Consider the following 18,498-nt stretch of genomic DNA (forward strand, 5'->3'; position numbering starts at 1 on the left):
GACGGCAGGGGCTGGCAACCGGTGATATGGGCTCCTGACGGCGTCTCCCTGCACTTCCCAGACCGCGGGGGTGGCGCCTGTCTCCCTGCACTTCCCAGACCGCGGGGGTGGCGCCTGTCTGGGGAATACCGGGAGGCCTTCTCCTCTTGGTCCGTCAGGAGGGGACTGGCGCGGTGTTTCTAAGAAGAGCAGACTGCCCTTCTCAACACGGGTGTCGCACCCCAAGGAAGCACGCGCGGAGCTTCCTGTACCGAGTCCCCGTTCTCGCTCCGGTTGGGGACCCGTGGGCGCGCCGTGTTCTCCTCCGAGACCAGCGCGTCCTCTACAAACCCCGACAGCCCCCCGAGGGTGGGTAAGACCCCCGCACCTCCACGTGAGAAGAGCCTGCGTGGGCGTATGCACGCCGCCCTCCGCCCAGACCCCACAGCTCGGTAAGTCTCGGGGTGTTCGGGGCACCTCTCCCTGCCATCCTGAGTGTCGCAGCGCGGGGTGGGGCGTGCCCGGTCCGGCTTCCCTCCCCGCACGCCCGCGGGCACGTGGGCTCAGCAAGGCCGCCTTTCCCCAGACGAGCTCCTCCTCCTCCTCGGGTTTCCCTGGCGCTTGGTTGAAGGGGTGTTGCTACCCCAGGAGCCCAGAAGCCGCGACTCAGGACAACGGCAGGTGGCTGCAAATCTCCACCTTGGGACGTTACGACTGAGGGAGAATGTTCCGTGTGGGCACTGCCAGGCCCCCCACCCGGCACCCCCAAGGCCTGAGACGAGTTCAGCTGAATGGGTGATTTAAAAGCCAGATTCAACGCAGAGGTGCCTCAGGGGTGTCTCCTTTACAACCTCGCACCCCACGGTCTGTAACCAGCGGCCACCGTGGGGCGCTGCGGAGGCCCGGGGGGCCGTGACCGCACAGCACTGAGAGTGTAACCTCAGCACATTTTCCTGCCTCTGCCGCCGCCTCCTCCTCCCAGCCCTCCAGGATTCACTTTTAAACGACGGGACCTGGCTTGAACCTGCCACCCAGGACGAGAGCAGGCAGGAGAAAAGCAGGAGGAAGAGGAGGAGAAAGGACCCAAGCTTACACGCAAGAGACCACGAGTCCACGTCAATGCCCCCGAGCATTCCTGTCACCTCCAGAAGTGACACACACAGAAGACTAGGACTGCAGGTGGACCACGGCACCCCGTGTGCCTCTCCGTCCCCAGACCCCTGCTTAACTCGGCCCTCGTCTGGCCTGTAGATGGACGTGTGATGACAGTTCCACCAACTGGACGTGTCCATCACGTGGGCTTGCGCTCTCTCTCTCTCTCTCTGACACACACACACTTTGAATCTTGAGGGACTAGCAGGAAAACAGAGCTCTCCCTGCAGTTTCTTTTACGGTCTCGCTGACACTGAGTGAGACGGCTTCCCGGCCAGGCGGTCCCGCCACACGGCCCGTGGCCGGTCCCTGCTCCCCGCTTCCCCATCCTGCAGAGCGCCCGAGCGCCGCTGCCCCAGGACTGGCCACGCCGTGCCCTCCGTCAATTCCCAGGGGACCTCCAACTCCAATACACCGTCAGCTTAAGTTGCTGTGGTTTAAAAGCAAGAGCCCCGAGAGGCACACATTTAATCTACTGTTATATCAACGTGTTCAAGATGCGTGTGCATGTTTTATTTACACCACGGTTATAAATCAAAGCTGTAAATAAACCCTGCAAACACACACACACACACACACACACACACACACACACACGCTTACAATGGCACATAACACCGGGAAAAAGACACCAGGAACTATCAACATTGGTTTCTTTGGAAAGTGGGAGAAAGAGGGAGAAAGATCCCTGCCCGGTGGCTCAGTTGGTTAGACCGTCATCTCAAATGCCAGGGTTCTGAGTTCGATCCCCAGTTAGGGCACATGCAAGAATCAACCAATGAAATGCATAAACGAGACAACAAATCCATGTTTTCCTGCCTTTCTCTCTCTCTAAAAATCAATAAATAAATTGGGGGGGGGGGGAAGAGAGAAAGAAGCTTTTTACTTTTTCTTACTCAGACGCCTTCAGTACTCTGCGACTTGAAAAAATGTTAACTAAATAAAGGGAACGTGCCGTAATAAAAGTAAACACACACAAAGCGAACAGGATGGCCAAACCCAGAGAATGCTCTCACCCGTGAGAGACGCTTGGCCTCCTCCTGGACCACTTCCCCTTCCTTCTAAGGCAACTCGCTGACAAGGTTCACCCCGGGGCCCCGCTCCACCTGCGGGCTCCATTCGGACGAACCAGCCCGCGTCTCCACCAGCGAAGCAGGAGCCTCTCTCTCCCACCACGGAAACAGACCCGAGTCGCCACCTCCCACCCCAGCACACTGGGCCTTCCCGCTGGACGGAGAGAGCCTTCATGAATGACCGGTGACCCCGCGATGGCCTTACGCTCCTGTTTCTACAGCGCAGGCTGTCTGTCCTCGGGGTAAAAACAAGGTGCTGTCAGTGGGCTTTTTCTGAAATTGAGTTTGTGTGTAAGTCGGAACGGGTCCATTTGCCTATTAGATGCGACTTAGATATTTGTCTTGACAGAGTACTTATTTTTTACCTTCCTGTGCCTATAGATACTTAACCGTGTTCCAATACACCCCTAATCAATCTTGGGTGATGCAGATGATGACGGAATTGTTGGAGAGGCTGAGACAGGTGTTAGAGAGTCAGGTCTGGTTCTGCTGCTGGACGCGGTGTCGTGAACTGTAGGCATCAGGGAGATGCGCACACAGCTTTTCTTTTCCTCGTTCTGAATGGTCCTGTGGCATCGCAGGTCCTCGCTAACTGGACAGTAGACTCTGAATGTGAGCCTCTCTGTGTCGGGATCTTGCTCCTCTAATGTTAACATTCCTGCTTCAGTGAGACAAAAAGCATCGGCTCACTCTTTTGTAGAAAACTTTTTTCAGCCTGACCACGCAGTGGTGCTGTGGATAGAGCATCTGACTGGGATGCAAAGGACCCAGGTTCGAGACCCCCGTGGTCGCCAGCTTGACTGCGGTTCATCTGGTTTGAACAAAAGCTCACCAGCTTGGACCCAAGGTCGCTGGCTTGAGCAAGAGGTTACTCGGTCTGCTGAAGGTCACGGTCAAGGCACATATGAGAAAGCAATCAATGAACTAAGGTGTCGCAACGAAGAACTGATGATTGATGCTTCTCATCTCTCTCCATTCCTGTCTGTCCCTGTCTATCCCTCTCTCTGACTCTCTCTGTCTCTGGAGAAAAAAACACACAAAAAACTTTTTCAGCTATGGTGTTTCTAGGTCCCCGTTTTCTTCCCTACACGCTGTTTGTTCTCTGCTGCTCTAGTTCCATGAGGTCTTCACGTGTTAGTTCTTTTCCGTGGGTGCCGAGCAACTCTATGACATCATGTTCACAGATGTACAAGGGCGGCTGGCTACCGACAGCCCTGATGGTGGTGCTCCGTCTGTCAGTACAAACCGCACGTGAGTCAGATGTTTGTAACTCGGGCACTTGCTGTGTGGAATCAGTACGGCTGCAGCTAAACTCCCCCAAATTGCACATTTCTGCCTGCTTCCGTTGAGGCGTTCCGTCGCTCCATTCGCAAGCTCCTCTCTTTCATCCTGGGGGCTGACATTCCGTTCTCCCTCTGCTCCTACGTACGCCTCATCCTTACAGTGAGACATGCTGCGTGGGTTCCAACAGGAAGGAGCTGGAGAGGGAGGGGCTGGAAGGAAACCCATGCTCCCCTCACACGGCTGACAGGGACAGGAGCAGCACCGCCACAGCCTGGAAACGACACCACAGAGGGGCGTACACGCGGGCGGGCGGGCAGCAAGCTAGACGGGCTGACAGCAGCATTCCCCGGGCTCGTCACTGAGCCGGAAGTCCTCCCGACAGGCGCCCCAGCCAGACCGGAAGTCCTCCCGACAGGGGCCCCAGCCCGGCCGGAAGTCCTACCGACAGGCGCCCCAGCAGACCGGAAGTCTTCCCGACAGGTGCCCCAGCCAGACCGGAAGTCCTACCGGCGGGCGCCCTAGCCAGACCGGAAGTCCTCCCGACGGGCGCCCCGGCCAGACCGGAAGTCCTCCCGACAGGCGCCCCGGCCAGACCGGAAGTCCTCCCGACGGGCACCCCAGCAGACCGGAAGTCTTCCCGACGGGCGCCCCAGCCAGACCGGAAGTCCTCCCGACAGGCGCCCCAGCAGACCGGAAGTCCTCCCGACAGGCGCCCCAGCAGAGATACTGTCCGAGCTCGCAGGAGCACGCTCACCCCCACTTGCGTTACTGAAACACAGCAGAGAGACTCCTCTTCAACCAAGGGGCTCCCTGCCTCTGAGATGCGGCTTCTCCCGGGCTGGCCTTCACCTGCCTGCCGAGGTCTCCCCAACACACAGGACAAATGCCAACACAGCCAGGCGTGGAGGGCACCAGGAAGGCCTGGCTGCCTGTCTGACTCTGACCACGGCCTCTGACCGTGGCGACCAGGCTCCCGCGTGCCTCGGTCCTACGGCTCCATCGCCACCCGCCCTGTGGTTCCCTGTAACCTGCCCTTCATGCTGGATTAGCTCTCCTAGGACACTCGGCCCTCCACAGTAAGTGCACACAGTAAGTGCTCAGTTAAGCGTCAGTTCTGACACCGGTGACGATGGTCAGCCACCATGAGCTCTGTCCATGGTGGACAGAGCCCCAAGGCTTCGTGTGACACGACCCCACTTCTGTGCCAGATTCGTCCTGAGCCATAGCTACCACCTGTCGTACGCGGACCGACCCTCTGCACCTGTCACTGTCTTCTAACACTCAGCCGGAGCCCAGGCTGTCCCCGGGCCCCCTCCCGAGTGCACCAGGCCAGTCAGTCTAGTTCTGACTCGCAGCCTGCAGTCTCGGAGGGTTATCGGGGACTGAAGGGACACGGCCTTCCTGGGACCTGATAACACTGGGGGTACAACGGCAAGCTTTCACGACGGGCTGTTCACCAGTCTGCCCGAGCATGCACTCTGTGACTAAGACAGGGTCCCGGACGTGACACAGAGGACATTCTGGTGGGGAGAGGGACACACATAGAGGCTGTTAAGACAATGGCAGAGGAAGGCAAAGACAACAGTTTGGGCACAGAACAAACGCAGTCAGGAGGGAGACAGGCTCCCCGGAGGAGGGGACAGCTAAGCATCAGCTGACAGCAGTTCTGAAGAGAAAGGGCACTGAGCTGGGATCGTCACAGAATCCCACGCATTTACAACAGGAACAGACCTTCAGCAGCAAGCGCCCACCCACCAGAATCGTCACCGGTCACCTCACTGCCCCCGCACAACAGCCTTAGAAATACTGTCGACTCCATCCTCCCCACGTGGACACCAAGGCGGAAGGAAGTTACCATGGGAACGGCTCTTCCCCAGGGGAGCCTCCTCCCCTCCCCTCCGCCCCCCCCAGTCACCCAGACCAAAGCTACCTCCACCAACGCCCATGACCTTCAGGATCCACAGGATAGTGCTCAAGGTCACGAGAAGCTCTCTGTGCCCTGTAAGCAAGTCCACGTGTGCCAGAAATCCCTTTTCCTCGCCTGACACAAGCCGCGCTTTCTCCCACGGTGGCCACTAAAAGGTCCAGACAGGGGAGAGAAGTCAAGACTGTCATTCCTTCTTCTCAGAGCCTCTTGTCACCAGCCCGCGCTCCGCCACTGTCCTGCTCTCTGAGCACCTGTTCTGGGCACGGACGGCTAAGCGATCTGTCCCTCCACTGTCCCAGGCCGGACTTGGGCCATGGGAGCTGCCCGGGCCTGCTTCTGCCCAGCAGGTGCACACACCTTGGCACCGGCCTGTCTGACGCAGCCCTTGCCCGGCCCCCTGCCCCCATCACAGGCTCATCACACAGGCCTGAGGTTCACGGGTGGACGGACGGGAAACACGCTCTGGGTCTGGACGGGCCACAAGCACCACCAGCCAAGAGACAGATACATAGGACGGAGCCACAATCTCCCATCAATGCCTGACAACGGGAGCTGCAACCAAAACTGGGCTGACAGGATGACCACAACAACGACGAGGGCAGCAGCACGGGCACCCGGACCCAACCCTCGGAGGGAGGAAGACAACAAACAGGCATCAACCGGTCAGAGTCAACCTGACCTCCAGGCTCCGTGGTCCGTCAGGTGTAAATGATTCACTGGACCCACAGACACCAGCGTCAGCACAAACCTCCCCAGACGGTGACCTCCCCAGACGCCTGCCGTCAGCATGTGCCCCTCGGTGGCACTCAGTGCCAGTGAGCCAGCTCCCAGAGGGGCGCCCTCTGACCCCCACCTCTCCTCTCAGGTACTCCCGCTGCCCCCAGCTCCCCTCACCTACCGCCCTATCGCCCTAAGATGCCCGGGACGAGGTGTTCCGGGTCCCCTGCCGCCACTCAGCACAGGGTTTGCGTCAAGAACGACAACTCCCTTTCCGAATGCGGTGTCCAAAGCAGAACGTAAGAGTTCCCTTCACCCCGTCACCGGCAGTCACGCCGCAAGAGGTCTGGACAAATCCATGTCCAACCTGAGAATCTGAGAAGCAGCTTCATTTACCGGGTCTCTTGGGAATGCCCGACAGGCCATTAGGTCTTGAGGGCGGAGCCCTAAGGAACGCCATCAGTACCCCACTCAATCCATACCCGGACTGCTCCAAGTTCTCCAGCGACTCCGGAAGGAATCAGGGGACTGACCTCTCGCAATCTCTTCAGGTCCCAACGGGAGAGGGGCAGGGACCAGCAGTGTCTCAAAAACCCCCCCGAGGGACGCTCCCCGCCGGAGACAAGAAAGCGTTCAGCAAACAGACGCTGCCCTTCCGTTCCCGTTGAGGGAGGGAGACCTCTTCTCCCAGAGCCAGAACAGAAATGACAAGTCACGGCTTTCCTCCAGCGCTCTGGGAGATGCCGTCTTTATCACGAAAACTCAATTAGCAGCCCCTGACCTCCACATCATCTTACGCACTGTGTGTACCGCCGCTTCCTTTCCGGGGAGGCCCGATGCGCCGCGGAGGTCAGAGAGCATCCCGCGCGGAGGAACAACCCGCGTCCTCGCCTTATTAGAACTGTCTGTGCTCTGACTTAACGGTCAAGCTAAAGAGGCTGCGGGGTCAACGTTTATCCTCGGCTCTCACAGAAATTACCCCGTAATTATTACCTGTGCACAACCAACAGGACGCAGTTAAGTGTAGAGGGCACTGCCGATACAGTGCTTGTACCGTAGGGCAGATAAAAAGCTCACTTTTGCCGCCCGGCCCAACCAGAACTGCCCGGAGCACTTAACATTCCACGGGTTTCTGTGACGGCCTCATAACTACCATAATGCGTGCTCACGAGGGACGTGAGCGGCACAAAGGGTGTGTGCATGAGTCCGTCACAGGATACAACAGTGCCTATGACCAGGTAGTTCAAGATCGCCACAGTTCAGTAAGAACCCTAGGCCACTGTGCGATTTTCCACTGACCATATGTGGCGAAAGCCCACGTGGGCTAAACTGAGGGTCACCAATTCCAAGCCACCCTCACAGAAAGAGTGCATTGCTCAGAAACACTCGGGGAGACTTGTCACGGTCTTACCTCTGTCACCCATACTCAACTGCTCCGGGAGTACGTTACTGTTTCACCCTACGTCCATAATTCCATTAAAATTCCTCACTCTACCTACTGTTTGTACACTAACATGGCAGAGGCTCCTGGAAACTAAACACAGATGGGTCTCTTTCTCTCCAAACAAGCAGGACAGAAAGGACCCTGTTCTTTCTCACTGTTTGCTGCCAAACACCAAAGACAGCTATATTTACATCTAAACAGATCGCGTACAACGGACACTGACTTTTATTACTAATTTGGATCAAAAATCAAAGCCAAGTCCCGCCGTTTGGGCATAATTAAAAAGAGTGCACGGCGACTTACACAAAACCAGAAATATTTCCCCCGCCAGAATTCTTCATCTCGTGTTTATGGGTTTGTGTGACTCTGCTGGGCTAGACGGTGTGTGTGTGTGTGTGTGTGTGTGTGTGTGTGTGTGTGTGTAAGGGGGTTGTGTATGTGCGCGTACGTGTGTGTGTGGAAGAGGGGTGGGTGTGTGCGTGTGCGTGGAAGAGGGGTGTGTGTGTAAGAGGGGGTTGTGTGTGTGCGCGTGTGTGTGCGTGGAAGAGGGGTGTGTGTATGTGTGTGTGTGTGTGTGTGTGGAAGAGGGGTGTGTGTGTGTGGAAGAGGGGGTTGTGTGTGTGTGCGCGCGTGTGTGCGTGGAAGGGGTGTGTGTGTGTGCGTGTGTGCGTGGAAGAGGGGTGTGTGTGTGTGCGCGCGTGTGTGCGTGGAAGAGGGGTGTGTGTGTGTGCGCGCGTGTGTGTGTGGAAGAGGGGTGTGTGTGTGGAAGAGGGGTTGTGTGTGTGTGTGTGGAAGAGGGGTATGTGTGTGTGTGGAAGAGGGGTGTGTGCATGTGTGTGTATGTGTGTGTGTGTGTGTGTGTGTGGAAGAGGGGGTTGTCTGCTTATTTACACACCAGAGCTCTTATTACAACCAGGTGTGGCAGGCGGGGCAGAGCGCGGGCAGCGGGCTCGGGAGGTGGAACTCAAGGTGTATTTCCAGTTAAAACTCAGGAGGGAAAACAGCCCCATCTGTGAACGCATTCCCGAAAGGGCACGTGAGGTCCATTCACCCCCCAGACAGACATCGAGGTCTGTGCGGGAGGACTTCAAAGGTTCCTTACAGCGGACGGCAAGGCTCCTCCCCGTCCCCCACCTATTAGCAACAGGACAGGGCACAGACAGCAACAGCAGCAACCGCTGGTGACGGGAGGAGCCAGGATTCTCCGGGAGGCTCTGACGGTGCCCCACGCCACATCTGCTTTGCTGAAAAGGGTGAGCGAGGAAACACTCAACACTGTACTGTTTAAAAAAGAAAACCAGGATATCGAAAAGCACTGAATCACATGCCGTAAGTGACTGAGTTGTACGGTATGAGAATGACATTTCAACAAAGCCGTCTTTCTTTTTGTTTTGTTTGTTAAAGTCAAGAAATAAGTGTGTCTCATGGTAGGCAAATCATACAGCAATAGATTCCGTACTAAAAACAAATACTATTCTGCACAGAGAAAGCATGCAAAGAGCGCTACGAGACACTATGTAGCAGAGAGGTTGTGTTAATAAGTAGAAAGAGTAACTTAGTGACGATCACAGGAGCCATCACCCAATGGAAACGTTTAGGATGAGCTCAGGCTGGTGAAAATGCCTGAAACCCATTCTGTCTCCGCTGCGAGAGTCATCGCAGACACAGTACGAGAATGAAGATGGCCACCCACCAATTTTTAGACCAACACCTCTCAGGCTACGTAGTGTTCAGTGCAGTGGAATAGCTGAGCAGAGAAAGACAATCAGATAAAACATGGACTCCGGCCACCAGGCCCTGGACGACTCCTTCTGCACACCTCCCTACGACGTAGCGCCAACGCCCGGACCAGGCCATCGGCTCCATGAGCATGCTCTCTTCACGCCAGCAGTACCAGGCCCTGGACGACTCCTTCTGCGCACCTCCCTACGATGTAGCGCCAACGCCCGGACTAGGCCATCGGCTCCATGAGCACGCTCTCTTCACGCCAGCAGTACCAGGCCCTGGACGACTCCTTCTGCGCACCTCCCTACGATGTAGCGCCAACGCCCGGACTAGGCCATCGGCTCCATGAGCATGCTCTCTTCACGCCAGCAGCACCCAGCCCTGGAGCACCAGTCCCTGGACGACTCCTTCTGCGCACCTCCCTACGACGTAGCGCCAACGCCCGGACTAGGCCATCGGCTCCATGAGCATGCTCTCTTCACGCCAGCAGCACCCGGCCCTGGAGCACCAAGGACACATCGCTGGTGCTGACTTGGGCCAAACTCAACCAGAGCAATGGGGTGGATGTGACAAGCAGGGGCACAGCCAGGGTCCTGGCCGGAATCCTGATTATTCCAGCCCGATACTCTAGCGCTGTGGACCTTCCCGTCTTTACAACACCGCGTAAACAGCAAATGATCGCCATGTCTTTACTGTGGGTCAGCTGTGCACGGGACGGTGTCTCTGCCTTGGCGACAGCCCTGGTGTTGAGCGCTCTGTGGGCAGGCGGCTGGAAGGCACACAGAGTGCAGCCATCCGCGGATTTCTCTTTGCGGCTCGAACTTGAAGACAACGTTTTCTCAACACCTGCAAGGGGGAGTGCGTCCCTCTTTGGAGATTTCCGCTCAGGAGGAACCCAAGCCTTCCCCAAATCTGCTTGCCTAACTTCTCTCCCTAATTAGAGACCCCAGCGCTTCTCTGCAGCGCAGCACGTAGGTTTACGGAATTGGGTTTAGACGAAGTTAAGGACTAGGCGTTTCCCGAAAAGTCAGCGGGAAGGGGGACGAGATGTTCAATTACGGAACAAGAAAGCAGCGAAAACCAGCCCACGGGCTGCAGAAAGGAAGACCACGTTCACACACTCAACTCACACTTGTGTGGGGTGTCTGTGCTCTCAGGGGCTGAACTGTGTACCCTGAAAATTCACATGTTGACGCTCTAACCTCCAACAACGCGGAATTTGAAGCAGGGGTCTTTAAAGAGATGACGAAGGTAAAATGAGGTCACTAGGGTGGGCGCTTATCCCACAGGACTGGAGCCCTGATCAGAGGAGATAAAGCCCTGGACAGTTGGCTCAGTGGTAGAGCGTCGCCCCAGCAGTGTGGATGTCCTGGGTTTGATTCCCGGTCAGGGTGCACAGGAAAAAAGTGCCCATCTGTTTCTGCACCCCTCCCCATTCTGTCTGTCTGTCTGTCTCTCTTCTACTCCCACAGCCATGGCTCAAATAGTTCGAGCAAGTTGGTCTGGGGTGCTGAGGACGGCTCCATGGCCTTGCCTCAGGTGCTAAAAACAGCTCGGTTGCTGAGCATCGGAGCAATGCCCCAGATGGGCAGAGCATCACCCCACAGGGGGCTTGCCAGGAGGATCCTAATCAGGGCACATACGGGAGTCTGTCTCTCTGCTTCCTCTCCTCTAACTTAACTTAAAAAAAAAAAAGGCATGGCCACTTCAGAGAGTGACCATGGCAAACGTCTGCTAGGAATGGCCAGTGATAAACATTTCCAACTCTGGGCGGGACAGTCTGTTACTACCACCCAGCTCTTCCCCACGGGCAGAAAGGAAGACGGTCCACCGCATCGTGGCCTGTGTCCCAACAACACCGATGTCCAAATCTGGGCCACAGAAGTCCTTTTCCCTGACCCTGAGACTTTCCAAACCCTCACTTCAGGCACTTCCTTTGCGACTGAACAAGGATTTCTAAATACTGTAGTTTTCCAAGAGAAACAGAAACGAAGCAATCGGCAACCTTTTCGATTCAGGAACGGCCAACAAGACACACTTTGCCGGGGTAGCAGGTAGGGGGGTGCTGCTAAGACCCCCCTCTTGCCATTCGCCCCCAAACCCCAGCTGCCAGGATTGCCTTCACCCAAACTCATGCCCCAGCACAGCCTGGCCCCGCCCCCTGCCCTGGCTGGCCCCACCCCCAGCACAGCCTGGCCCCGCCCCCAGCACAGCCTGGCCCCGCCCCCTGCCCTGGCTGACCCCACCCCAGCACGCCTGGCCCCGCCCCCCTGCCCTGGCTGACCCCGCCCCAGCACAGCCTGGCCCTGCCCCCTGCCCTGGCTGGCCCCGACCCGGCACAGCCTGGCCCCGCCCCCTGCCCTGGCTGGCCCCGCCCCAGGAGCTGATCCTGACAGCCCCCCGCCCCCACGTTCTACATGTCGACCCCCTTCTCAGACCACGGAGTCTACCTCAGAGCAAGCCTGGTCTGCAACAGCGGGGGGCCCTCCTCGGGGCCCAGGGGTCAGAGCTACAAAAATGAGGAGAGAGGGCCTTCTGGAAGGGCAGACCGGACCCCACCCCCAGCTCCCTCACTCAGGACGAGTCTTCCACGTCAAGGGGACTTCCCTTACTCGACACGCCAATACCTCCCTTAAAATTCGTATTTCGTAGTCAAGCGACTTCCAGGGCTACTGAAAAATCTCCTCACTCTTCAAATGGAAAAGTCAAGTGTGGCCCTGGCTGGGTAGTTCAGTGGATAGAGCATCGCCCTGGCACGCGAGGCTGTGGGTTCGATCCCCGGTCGGGGCGCATAAGAGAAGCAATCAATGAGCGCACAGCTAAATGGAACAAGTAAATGGAACTATGAGCCGATGCTTCTCTCTCTTTCCCCCCCTCCCGCTCACAAATCAATACAAAAAAAAATTTTTTTTTAAATCAAGTGCGTTCCTAATCCTCCATGTAGGACAGTTCCTGGGACACTACTGAGCTAGAAATTGACTCTAAATAAACAAACGGAAATGTACCTTCAAGAACTGATGTGCTGGTGTAGCCACACAGCGGAATGTTAGCCATGAAACGGGAGGAAACTCTGACGCATGCTCAACAGGGATGAGCCTGGAAGACACGCTAAGTGAGAACAGCCAGTCGGACGCGGAATGACGCCCCTTCTCGGAGGCCCCCGGAGCGGTCACCGTCACAGCGACAGGGCGGAGAATGCAGGCTGCCAGGGGTTGAGTGGAGAGGGACTGGGAGCTGAGGCTGAAGGGGGACAGACCTTACTTTTGCAAAAGCATTCTGGTGACTGCCCAACAACGGGAACACACTTACACACGACCAGACGGCTGCTTCTGCCAGGCAGCCGGCTCCCGGGTGGTCCGAAAAGCCCAGAATGACACCAACCGGCCCTTCACGACAAGTTTGCTGACCCCTGGACAATCACAAATCGAAGCAGCCAAGACCTCTTGTTAAAGGCACATTTAGCCTGACCAGGTGGTGGTGCAGTGGATAGAGCGTCGGACTGGGATGCAGAAGACCCAGGTTCGAGACCCCGAGGTCGCCAGCTTGAGTGCGGGCTCATCTGGTTTGAGCAAAAGCCCACCAGCTTGAACCCAAGGTCGCTGGCTCCAGCAAGGGGTTACTCGGTCTGCTGAAGGCCCGCGGTCAAGGCACGTATGAGAAAGCAATCAATGAACAACTAAGGTGTTGCAACGCGCAATGAAAAACTAATGATTGATGCTTCTCATCTCTCTCCGTTCCTGTCTGTCCCTGTCTATCCCTCTCTCTGACTCACTCTCTGTCTCTGTAAAAAAAATAAAATAAATAAAAATAAAATTTTTAAAAAAAAGGCACATTTAGTTAGCGCCAGCATGCCGTGAGGTTCAAGGAATTCATTTCCTTTTCTAAGTCACAGGGTTTTGATTTTAAATCGCAGAACAATGAATAAAAGCAAAAGTGACACCTGAAGAGTAACTTTCCTTGAAGGGCTCCGTCCACCAAACACGTCAGTCTCTGGTCCCTCTTCCTAAGGAATCCCCGTCTTAGGTTAGAAGGCAGGCACGGTGTCCCAGGAAACGTGAAGATGCCTCAGGGGTGGCCGTGTGATCTCTGTCTGCCTTGTTCTTCCGAACCCCGAGCCCTCCCCAGCCTCCCGGCTGTGCCCGGACAGCCGAGAAGGCTAACTAACCCCTGTGGGGTGTCGAACGGCTCTCCCGTACCCCTGTCCCCACCTCATCCCGGCCTGTCAACCCCAGAACAGTAGCTGTTGCCCCGACATTACTAACACCAAGCCCAGGGTTTGCACACAGGAAGCTACCAACAGCTATTGTCTATAGCAGAACTACATCAAATGACCACAGGATTAAGAGAGCAAACACCGGGCCCTGGCAGGACGGCTCAGTGGTAGAGCGTCAGCCTGGCGTGCAGGAGTCCCAGGTTCAATTCCCGGCCAGGGCACCCAGGAGAGGTGCCCATCTGCTTCTCCACCCTCCCCCTCTCCTTCCTCTCTGTCTCTCTCTTCCCCTCCTGCAGCCGAGGCTCCACTGGAGCAAAGATGGCCTGGGCGCTGAGGATGGCTCTGTGGCCTCTGCCTCAGGCGCTAGAATGGCTCTGGTTGCAACAGAGTGACGCCCCAAGATGGGCAGAGCATCGCCCCCTGGTGGGCGTGCCGGGTGGATCCTGGTCGGGCGCATGCGGGAGTCTGTCTGACTGTCTCTCCCCATTTCCAGCTTCAGAAAAATACAAAAAAAAAAAAAAAAAAAAAAAAAAAGACAGCAAACACCAACCCAAAGAATAACCAAGGATAACATAACGTCCTCCCGGAACGCGCCCATTAACAAATGCATCATCTCCGAGGAGCAGGGAGTCCGGCGTGTGTCACGGTCACTGGGAGAGACGGGCTGGTCTGAGGACTAAGTCTGTGAGCTGTCAAGAACGCAAAACCACGAGGGAGTCCAGAGTTTGCAAACATCACCCCGCGAGCTCAGGATGCTTTCTACATTTTTAAAATGCCTGGTGGGGGGAAAAGTCAGGAGGAAGAATCTTTCACGAGGCGGGAAAATTACACAAAATTGGAACCGCAGTGGCCACACATAGACATTTCCGGGGGACATTGTTGTTTGTTTATACAACCCACGGGCGACGTCCTCACCACAGGGCACAGCCGCCGTGGAAGGCTGGATATGTGCTTCCTGACCCTCGAGAGAAAACAGCTGCCACCACCCCCGTGGACACGAGAGATCCCAGGGCGTGCAGCCGGGAAACGTCCCACCCTGGTCGTGGGGCCTGTCCCTCCCACACGCCCACATCTACGAAGGCGAAACACGGGGACCAGGTCACCACCAACACTTCTCCCAGCAGAATACTGTCGGACAGGTGCTGAAATCTATCCTCCTGCTCCGAGACGATTAGTAAAACAGCGCAGATGAAAACGCAGGCTTCACCCTGGCCGGTTGGCTCAGCGGTAGAGCGTCAGCCTGGCGTGCAGGGGACCAGGGTTCGGTTCCCAGCCAGGGCACATAGGAGAAGCGCCCATTTGCTTCTCCACCCCCGCTCTTCCTCTCTGTCTCTCTCTTCCCCTCCCACAGCCAAGGCTCCATTGGAGCAAAGATGGCCCAGGCGCTGGGGATGGCTCCTTGGCCTCTGCCCCAGGCGCTAGAGTGGCTCTGGTCGCAACAGAGCGAAGCCCCGGAGGGGCAGAGCATCGCCCCCTGGTGGCCAGAGCGTCCCCCTGGTGGGCGTGCCGGGTGGATCCCGGTCGGGCGCATGCGGGAGTCTGTCTGACTGTCTCTCCCCATTTCCAGCTTCAGAAAAATACAAAAAAAAAAAAAGAAAGAAAACGCAGGCTTCGTCGACAAAACACACGGCCTTACCATTTCTGTTTGCTTACGCCAAACTCATCGCTGCCTCTTGCTCCGAAACGCGTAAGGAGTCAACTGGGTTTGACAGAAAGACTGCGTTTGTGTGCTCTCTCTCTCTCACACACACAGATACACACACACACACACACACACACACACACACACACACATGAAACAGAACCAGAAGGAAAAATTAGGCAGGAAATTCCTGTGCTCAATCCCAGCATCGACCACCTAAGCCTGGGGTCCCCAAACGTTTTACACAGGGGGCCAGTTCACTGTCCCTCAGACCATTGGAGGGCCGGACTATAAAAAAAACTATGAACAAATCCCTATGCACACGGCACGTATCTTATTTTAAAGTAAAAAAACCAAACGGGAACAAATACAATATTTAAAATAAAGAACAAGTTAAATTTAAATCAACAAACTGACCAGTATTTCAATGGGAACTATGCTCCTCTCACTGACCACCAGTGAAAGAGGTGCCCCTTCCAGAAGTGCGGCGGGGGGGCCGGATAAATGGCCTCAGGGGGCCGCACGCAGCCCGCGGGCCGTAGTTTGGGGACCCCTGGCTTAAGCCGTCAACGCTCTTAGACAAAAAGAGGAAAAGTCGAGCAAAGACCTCTTGCCCTTCCAACACGACGAAGAGCTTGTTTTGACCCCAAATCTCTCCGGAAAAAAATAAAACAAAATTGTCTTCTCGGGGCAAACAGATAAGGAAAACCACAGAGAGCAACAACATGCATGTCCAAAGCTTTGCTTCACGTCACGGTGTCCACGCTGAGCAGGTCGGCACTGCCGCGTGGCCCGCAGTCACTTTCAGGACCCGCACGCACTTTCATGACCCACGGATCGATCGGGTCCCATTCTCTCCTGCTCATGAACGTGAAAACAGCTCTCAGGTGGCCACTTTCCACCGCAATCCAGATAACGTCGTTTCAAAAAGTAAAACGCTGTCATGTAAATACTGTCCAAATAAAACGCACGCCTCCTTATGGAGCAATAATATACCGCTTGGGCTCCTGCAGGGACGACGGTCCAGGGACGGGCGTGCAGCTAGCTCGCTCAGGGAACTAACTCCCCGCGGTGCCCGCCGTTCCGAACGTTACATTTTCACTTGATTCCCGAGAAATGTGTCCAAACACCTAAGAATGCCAGGTGCCAAAATAAATAAATAAATCAAAGCACCCGTCCAAGTCCACAATTAGGAATAATGTGGTAAATATATATTCAAAGCAAACAGTCGCTGACCTCAAGTCTAGTGGGGCTTTAGGAGGCGTACGGGAGCAGCTATCCTCGGAGACAGGAACAGAAGCGCTCTGGAGTCACAGATCGTGTCACGGGTTTCAATGGAAGGGGAGGCCAACCTGTCACCACTGGTGACCAGGAAGGAAGCTGGTGAGTCCCCAAGTCTTGTCTGTAAGGGACACCCTCTGCTCCATGTCCGGTACCACACCTTAGTCCAGGTAATCACTCCTGTGGAATATTCCAGTGGGTACTCCTCGTCCACCCACTTCCCTCATCGACTCCCTCCAAGTCCTTCTGCACGGAGCGGCCAGAGCCCACCTCAAGGTCCAGATGAGGTCAGTCCCGTCTACCGAGCTTGCCCAAGACTCTCAGGATGTGAGCTACCTTTTTCTTTTCTTTTTTTTTTTTTTTTGGTATTTTTCTGAAGTTGGAAACGGGGAGGCAGTCAGACAGACTCCCGCATGCGCCCGACTGGGATCCACCCGGCACGTCCACCGGGGGCGATGCTCTGCCCATCTGGGGCATCGCTCTGTTGCAACCAGAGCCATTCTAGCGCCTGAGGCAGAGGCCATAGAGCCACCCCCAGCGCCCAGGCCAACTTTTGCTCCAATGGAGCCTCGGCTGGGGGAGGGGAAGAGAGAGACAGAGAGGAAGGAGAGGGGGAGGGGTGGAGAAGCAGATGGGCGCTTCTCCTGTGTGCCCTGGCCGGGAATCGAACCTGGGACTCCTGCACGCCAGGCCGACGCTCTATCACTGAGCCAACCGGACAGGGCAATGTGAGCTACCTTCTTAACATACCAGCGACATCACAAAGGGACCCGACAAAGCTCTCTCCTCCTCCGCTCATCCAATCCGGGCTGACCTCAGGACCTTTGCACATGCTGTTCCTTGGCCAGGCATTCCCTCCTGCTCCACTCACCCCCTAGGTCTCATCTTAATGGCTCTTCCTTAGTGACTAATAAAGGTGCCCGAAACAGCGGCTCTCCGGCCGCCTGGCTTTCGCCTCACACTTCTCACTGCTGTAACTGAATAACCCTGTGTCTCTTACCATCTCTGGCTGGGCTCTGCACGCCATGGCAATGCAAACCTCGTCTGCCTTGTTCCCGCCAAACCCCCAGCACCTGGGGCCGGCTCGCTTCAGACAGAACTGACCAAATATTCGCTGAATGAAGGCTTAACTGAGCGGGCGCGGAGAGGAGCCCCCCCCCCCCCCCCGGCGCGGCCAGCATTGTCGCTGGGTGGGATTTCCGCTGCAGGGAACAGGGCTGAGGAATGGGGTCCCCCCCCCCCAGAGGTAGTGGCCACAAAGCCCCACCTATGTTCTGGGAAGGTCAGTCTCTAGACTTGGCTGGAGTTTGCGCAGATCAAAGTTCACGGGGGTCAGTGAGCTCAGAATGCGGTGGGGGGATGGGGGTGCAGAGAGCAACAACTTTGTGGCCACTCACCTTTCACCGAATTCCACAGGAGAGCAGGCAACCAAACGTACTGACATCAGCAGACGGGCGCGGGCCGGGGCCGGGGGGGGGGGGGGGGGGGGCTGGGGGAGCAGAAGGTTCCGCACTCGATGTCCCCACGTGCACGGGGCGAGGGGGAGAGGGAGGCTGTGTGTGGGGCTTTCCCCTGAAGAAGTCAATTTGCGAGAGCAAAACAGAAGTAGGGCAACAAGCGACCAGGTCCAGCAGAGGATTTCCTTGACCCTTTGGACTGCCAGACGGAAGGTAAGCAACTATCTGAAGAAGGCGGAGGTGACAGTCAGCTTCGCTTTCCTTACAAAACCGCCCGTGCCTCCTAAATCCCAAACCCCACGGGCTCCCGGGGACTCACAAGAGGAAGGCGCATTTTCAGCGTGTTCGGGACACGCTGCTTCCGGGCGGGCGGGCGGGCGCTCTGAGATGGTCTTCTCCCTTCCCAGGGTCAACGTCGCCAGGGACGACGCAGGGGCTGGAGGAGAGCACTGTCCACAGGCGGCGGTGGACAGAGCGAGTTCCCTGTGGAGGAAGGGGCCACCCGGAGCTCTCCTGCCCGACCTGAACCCGCTCGCTGGACACGGACAAGCAACTGACACTGGTCAAAGAGGGCCGGCGGTGCCCACCCCGGGAAAAGTAGTCC

At 56.5% G+C, this 18,498-nt stretch overlaps 1 protein-coding gene across 4 annotated transcripts in view; it reads right to left on the reverse strand.

The window, feature by feature from the left end:
* LOC136386871 (F-box-like/WD repeat-containing protein TBL1X) overlaps nucleotides 1-18,498 on the reverse strand; it is a 145,053-nt gene that overhangs the window by 88,327 nt on the left and 38,228 nt on the right. The gene's annotated exons all lie outside the window — the stretch shown is intronic.

Source organism: Saccopteryx leptura, unplaced genomic scaffold, assembly GCF_036850995.1.
Source record: "Saccopteryx leptura isolate mSacLep1 unplaced genomic scaffold, mSacLep1_pri_phased_curated manual_scaffold_18, whole genome shotgun sequence".
Lineage (NCBI taxonomy): Eukaryota > Metazoa > Chordata > Mammalia > Chiroptera > Emballonuridae > Saccopteryx > Saccopteryx leptura.